Genomic DNA, 7,256 nt, shown 5'->3' on the forward strand with positions numbered 1-7,256 from the left:
AGGATGGGACTAGGGCATGTTCTAGGAGGGAGGGGGCTGCTTGGGCATGTCCTAGGATGGGACTAGGGCATGTCCAAGGATGGGACTAGGGCATGTCCTAGGATGGGACTAGGGCATGTCCAAGGATGGGACTAGGGCATGTCCAAGGATGGGACTAGGGCATGTCCTAGGATGGGACTAGGGCATGTCCTAGGATGGGACTAGGGCATGTCCAAGGATGGGACAAGGGCATGTCCAAGGATGGGACTAGGGCATGTCCTAGGATGGGACTAGGGCATGTCCAAGGATGGGACTAGGGCATGTCCTAGGATGGGACAAGGGCATGTCCTAGGATGGGACTAGGGCATGTCCTAGGATGGGACTAGGGCATGTCCTAGGATGGGACTAGGGCATGTCCTAGGATGGGACTAGGGCATGTCCTAGGATGGGACTAGGGCATGTCCAAGGATGGGACTAGGGCATGTCCAAGGATGGGACTAGGGCATGTCCTAGGATGGGACTAGGGCATGTCCTAGGATGGGACTAGGGCATGTCCAAGGATGGGACTAGGGCATGTCCAAGGATGGGACTAGGGCATGTCCAAGGATGGGACTAGGGCATGTCCAAGGATGGGACTAGGGCATGTCCTAGGATGGGACAAGGGCATGTCCAAGGATGGGACTAGGGCATGTCCAAGGATGGGACTAGGGCATGTCCTAGGATGGGACTAGGGCATGTCCTAGGATGGGACTAGGGCATGTCCAAGGATGGGACTAGGGCATGTCCAAGGATGGGACTAGGGCATGTCCTAGGATGGGACTAGGGCATGTCCTAGGATGGGACTAGGGCATGTCCAAGGATGGGACAAGGGCATGTCCAAGGATGGGACTAGGGCATGTCCAAGGATGGGACTAGGGCATGTCCTAGGATGGGACTAGGGCATGTCCTAGGATGGGACTAGGGCATGTCCAAGGATGGGACTAGGGCATGTCCAATGATGGGACTAGGGCATGTCCAAGGATGGGACTAGGGCATGTCCTAGGATGGGACTAGGGCATGTCCTAGGATGGGACTAGGGCATGTCCTAGGATGGGACTAGGGCATGTCCTAGGATGGGACTAGGGCATGTCCTAGGATGGGACTAGGGCATGTCCTAGGATGGGACTAGGGCATGTCCTAGGATGGGACTAGGGCATGTCCTAGGATGGGACTAGGGCATGTCCAAGGATGGGACTAGGGCATGTCCTAGGATGGGACTAGGGCATGTCCTAGGATGGGACTAGGGCATGTCCTAGGATGGGACTAGGGCATGTCCTAGGATGGGACTAGGGCATGTCCTAGGATGGGACTAGGGCATGTCCAAGGATGGGACTAGGGCATGTCCAAGGATGGGACTAGGGCATGTCCAAGGATGGGACTAGGGCATGTCCTAGGATGGGACTAGGGCATGTCCTAGGATGGGACTAGGGCATGTCCTAGGATGGGACTAGGGCATGTCCTAGGATGGGACTAGGGCATGTCCTAGGATGGGACTAGGGCATGTCCTAGGATGGGACTAGGGCATGTCCTAGGATGGGACTAGGGCATGTTCTAGGAGGGAGGGGGCTGCTTGGGCATGTCCTAGGATGGGACTAGGGCATGTCCTAGGATGGGACTAGGGCATGTCCTAGGTAGGAGGTGGGTCTAGGAGGGGTATATAAGGGTCAGACCACTCAGATGTGAGACACACAGTGCTGACAACTTCTCCTGGGATCACGTCCATCAGAAGTATAGCTTCACTCGGCGGGACATTGTTTTGAGGTTTCGTTAATTTGAACCTACACACACAGACTAAACATACAGATTTCAAAATACGACAACGGGATCATCAGAGAGGAACACAAAATGGAGATGGAGATGCAGAACGAAAGCGTTTACGAGTACTACGACTACGAGGAGAACCAGACGTCGTCCAGCGCACTGTGTGACTACTCAGAGTGGAGACCTTCGTACTCCGTCGTCCCGTTGCTCTACGTGCTCATCTTCGCCCTGGGCCTGTCGTCCCGTTGCTCTACATGCTCATCTTCGCCCTGGGCCTGTCCGGAAACGGACTGGTCATCTTCACCGTGTGGAGAGCGTTGCTCTACGTGCTCATCTTCGCCCTGGGCCTGTCCGGAAACGGACTGGTCATCTTCACCGTGCTCATCTTCGCCCTGGGCCTGTCCGGAAACGGACTGGTCATCTTCACCGTGCTCATCTTCGCCCTGGGCCTGTCCGTTGCTCTACGTGCTCATCTTCGCCCTGGGCCTGTCCGGAAACGGACTGGTCATCTTCACCGTGCTCATCTTCGCCCTGGGCCTGTCCGGAAACGGACTGGTCATCTTCGCCCTGGGCCTGTCCGGAAACGGACTGCTCATCTTCACCGTGCTCATCTTCGCCCTGGGCCTGTCCGGAAACGGACTGGTCATCTTCGCCCTGGGCCTGTCCGGAAACGGACTGCTCATCTTCACCGTGCTCATCTTCGCCCTGGGCCTGTCCGGAAACGGACTGGTCATCTTCGCCCTGGGCCTGTCCGGAAACGGACTGCTCATCTTCACCGTGCTCATCTTCGCCCTGGGCCTGTCCGGAAACGGACTGGTCATCTTCGCCCTGGGCCTGTCCGGAAACGGACTGGTCATCTTCGCCGTGTGGAGAGCGCGGCGGGGCAATAAGCGGCGCACCGCCGACGTCTACATCGGCCACCTGGCTGCGGCCGACCTGGCCTTCGTGCTCGCCCTGCCTCTGTGGGCGGTGTACACGGCCACGGGCTACCACTGGCCCTTCGGCGTGGCCCTGTGCAAGGTCAGCAGCTACGTGGTCCACCTGAACATGTACGCCAGCGTCTACTGCCTCACCTGCATGAGCTACGACCGCTACCTGGCCATCGTACGCTCCTCCTCAAGGTGATTATTGGAGTTTTGACTTTAATCTTGATTTGGGTTTTTGACTTGTTTATTTTTCAATTTCAATAATATAGATTTGATTAGGTTCGATATAGTTTTGATCAGTTTTAAACGTGGGGTTTCTAGTAATTTTATGAATGAAATAAAGAAGAAAAATTTAAACAAATTTTCTCCATGATTAGTTCTTTTTGAAAGTTTTGTAAACAAAAAATACAGTTTCAGGTATCTTTTAAATATTATTTCAGTTTTATAAAATGTGTATTAGTTCAAATTCAGTTATTTTCATTTAGCTATACTTTTACTTAACTATAACAACCCTCTGTGTGTCCTCTTATGTCCAGCTCACAGCTTCGTACCCGGGGCCACATGAGGGCGTCCCTGACAGTGACGTGGCTCCTGTCTGCTCTACTGGCTGCGCCCACTCTAATCTTCCGCACCACTAAACACGAGGAGACGAGCAACCGGACCTCCTGCGTCATGGACTTCAGCCTGGTGGTGACGGATAAGAACAAAGAGAGCCTGCTGGTGGCCGGCCTCAGCCTCTGCTCCTCAATCCTGGGGTTTCTTCTACCTTTCCTGGCCATGATGGCGTGCTACTGGTTCATCGGACGCACCGTCACGCGCCACTTCGACGGCAAGGAAGAGCAGCGCAAGCGGAGACTGCTGAGGACCATCACCACGCTGGTGGTGGTGTTCGCCGCCTGCTGGACTCCCTTCCACGTGCTGAAGAGTGCCGACGCTCTCTCCTACCTGAACCTGGCCCCGGACTCCTGTGCCTTCCTACGCTTCCTCCTCCTGGCTCACCCCTACGCCACCTGTCTGGCCTACGTCAACAGCTGCCTCAACCCCTTCCTGTATGCCTTCTTTGACGCGCGCTTTCGCTCCCAGTGCCTGGGCCTGCTCGACCTGAAGAAGGCTCTGCATGCCAGCCCTGCCATCCTGCTGTCCTGCCAAAAGACCCAGGTTCAGAGCCTGGACACAAAGTGGATCAGCTGAGCACGGTGGCAATGCCTTTGGTCAGTTGTCAGGACTATAAACGGAGCTAAAGTGGCATGTCACACAGCATGTGACTGAAGGGGGTAAATTGAGGATTGTGGTGTGTTGGTTCAGACACTCGCCTCACGGGCTTCCGGTGGAAGGAATTCATGTTCGAGGCAAACTACTTAAAACTCCTTAAAATTAGGGAACAATCTGCAGTATGCCTACGGTGCAAAGCAAAGCAAAGCAAAGTTACTATATTTACCCAGGGTAACTGGACTAAGCATCAGATACTTGTTTACAGCCAGGCCCTGCCCATAGAACATTTCATGGTAGTGGTTCAATGCCTTGCTCAAGGGCACTTGTCTTCAGCGGTGGTAATTTTAACGTGCCGGTCCGGGGATACGAACTGGCGACCTTCCGGTATCAAGACCGCTCCGCAAACCGTTCGGCCACCGCTGCCACAGTGTGCAGACACAGTGGGAATGTGTGTCAAATGGACCAATATGTTACTGTTGCTTATTGCAGAGATTATGCACAGTGTAGATGAGCTTGGACCTCTGGTGCCTCTTCTATCTCTGGTGAAGAACTGTATTAGTATGCCTGTGCTGCATGCTGCATGCACTGGTTTTCATGTGTAAGCACTTGATTGTTTTAATTCCAGTCTTATGGGATATACACTTATTGGTGTTTGTGTGAATTGTTTTGCCAGTCAGCAAGAGGAGACCGGGATTGATAATAGTTGTAATGAGCGAACTTGATGTGTAAATATGTGAATACACATTGTGAATATACAGTACATTATGGAATTCAAATGTATGATTGGTAATAAAAAAGGTGGATTAACAAACAATGAGACTTGTCCGTCTGGTGCTTGTGTAGCCCCCAGCCAAGACCCCGCCCACAACAGCCCTGTAGCCCCTCCCCCCAGCCAAGACCCAGCCTGCAACACCCTGCCAATCAGGCTCAGCCCTAAATAAAAAAATCTTCTAAATCCTCCAGTTTTCTGAAATTAATATTTTCACGATTTTTCAAAAATAGCAGATCTACAAGCTATGAGCTTGTAGGTCTGCTATTTTTCAATAACTGAAGCATAACATAATGCTAACACCAAAAGGGGTTCCCGCCCAAAATGGGTTAAAGGTGCTGTAAGTGATGCTATTTTATTAATAGCTCTAAATCCACATGACCACTCAGATAAGAATCACATTTCAGTGCATTTCAAGTATTGTGGTCAAGGAGGTGCACGCACATCCCGGGTTAATTCAACGGGTGCTCGAACAAAAAAGAACAGACTACAAAAGGAAGAATAAGCCTCACACCGTTGTGAAAGCCCCCCAAAAAATGTTATTTACCAAGACGGGGTAAAAAAACACACACCGTTTGGGCCTCTGTGGCTTTCGTCAGCTACCCACCCTTCAGGTGTTTAAGGCATGCCTCAAGTCTCATTTTTATACTCTGGCATTTCCAATCACAGCATGAGTTGGGGGGGCAAAATCGATGAAAAACGTGCAGTTGGGAACGTCTCCTTTGGTCCACCCAATCCTAAAACCAGTGGTTCCCAAAATTGACGCTAATTAGCCCACGGACCCCCATTTGAAAATAAATGCCAGGGACCCCCCATAAGAGAAGATTTTTACAGCTCTAGCAGTGATTCTCAACCTGTTTAATTTCAAGGACCCCCAGTTTGACATGCATTAGTCTACGGACCCCCATTTAATGGCATTTCTATCTCTGGGACCCCCAATTTATATTGTAAAACCACTGTTAATTTAACTCTGAGAGTGTACAAATGGAACCAAATGGACCCGTTCTCTGAGTTACAGACCCATAAGGGTCCATTTGGTTCCTAACTATCTCTAATTGAGCAAGGCACCCCCTGGAACTCCCTCAAGTACCCCTAGGGGTCCCCGGGCCCCACTTTGGGAACTCATGCCTAAGACATGTGAGAATGGTCCAGTGAAGAAAAAAATACAAAAATAAAAAAGTCCATTGTGGGTGTTTGGGATATGTTCTCTATCACACTATCACTAAACACGGGAGAAATTCACCCCAACACCTGCCTGTAGAAAAAAAATCACACCCGTGTGAACTGAGTGGTGTAAGGTCTTATATAGACTGATCAGCTGTGGTCTGACGTAATGTCTGACGTAATTAAATCACACCCGTGTCAACTGAGTGGTGTAAGGTCTTATATAGACTGATCAGCTGTGGTCTGACGTAATGTCTGACGTAATGAAATCACACCCATGTGAACTGGGTGACCATAGCAACCATGCTCATTTTTTGGTACGAACAGACAGACAGACAGACACGTAAACTAACAAAGCCAGTTGTTGGAGTGGTTTATACCACTCAAAAACAGGGATGTGGGCAGGGAAACAAACCTACCTTCTATGATGTCACTGAGCATCATGAAGGTACTGAAAGACCCACCTACCTCAGACATCAGTATCATTATGATGTCACTGAGCATCATGAAGGTACTGAAAGACCCGCCCACCTCAGACATCAGCAACATTATGATGTCACTGAGCATCATGAAGGCACTGAAAGACCCGCCCACCTCAGACATCAGCAACATTATGATGTCACTGAGCATCATGAAGGCACTGAAAGACCCGCCCACCTCAGACATCACAACATTATGATGTCACTGAGCATCATGAAGGTACTGAAAGACCCGCCCACCTCAGACATCAGCAACATTATGATGTCACTGAGCATCATGAAGGCACTGAAAGACCCGCCCACCTCAGACATCAGCAACATTATGATGTCACTGAGCATCATGAAGGCACTGAAAGACCCGCCCACCTCAGACATCAGCAACATTATGATGTCACTGAGCATCATGAAGGCACTGAAAGACCCGCCCACCTCAGACCATCAGCAGCATTATGATGTCACTGAGCATCATGAAGGCACTGAAAGACCCGCCCACCTCAGACATCAGCAACATTATGATGTCACTGAGCATCATGAAGGCACTGAAAGACCCGCCCACCTCAGACATCAGCAACATTATGATGTCACTGAGCATCATGAAGGCACTGAAAGACCCGCCCACCTCAGACATCAGCAACATTATGATGTCACTGAGCATCATGAAGGCACTGAAAGACCCGCCCACCTCAGACATCAGCAACATTATGATGTCACTGAGCATCATGAAGGCACTGAAAGACCCGCCCACCTCAGACATCAGCAACATTATGATGTCACTGAGCATCATGAAGGCACTGAAAGACCCGCCCACCTCAGACATCAGCAACATTATGATGTCACTGAGCATCATGAAGGCACTGAAAGACCCGCGCCCACCTAGCAGACATCAGCTAAAATGATGAAAATTGCTAAAATATAATGTCTGGGTGA

At 50.8% G+C, this 7,256-nt stretch overlaps 1 pseudogene across 1 annotated transcript; it reads left to right on the top strand.

Annotated features, from left to right (window-relative positions):
• Positions 1 to 1,863: 1,863 nt before the first annotated feature.
• LOC306932985 (apelin receptor B-like) lies at positions 1,864 to 3,896 on the top strand (annotated as a pseudogene). The gene is made up of 3 exons: positions 1,864 to 2,105; positions 2,671 to 2,900; positions 3,242 to 3,896. The product of its transcript is annotated as an apelin receptor B-like (transcript).
• The last annotated feature ends 3,360 nt before the right edge of the window (positions 3,897 to 7,256 follow it).

The sequence above is a fragment of the Electrona antarctica genome (assembly GCF_951216825.1).
Source record: "Electrona antarctica genome assembly, chromosome: 11".
Classification (NCBI taxonomy): domain Eukaryota; kingdom Metazoa; phylum Chordata; class Actinopteri; order Myctophiformes; family Myctophidae; genus Electrona; species Electrona antarctica.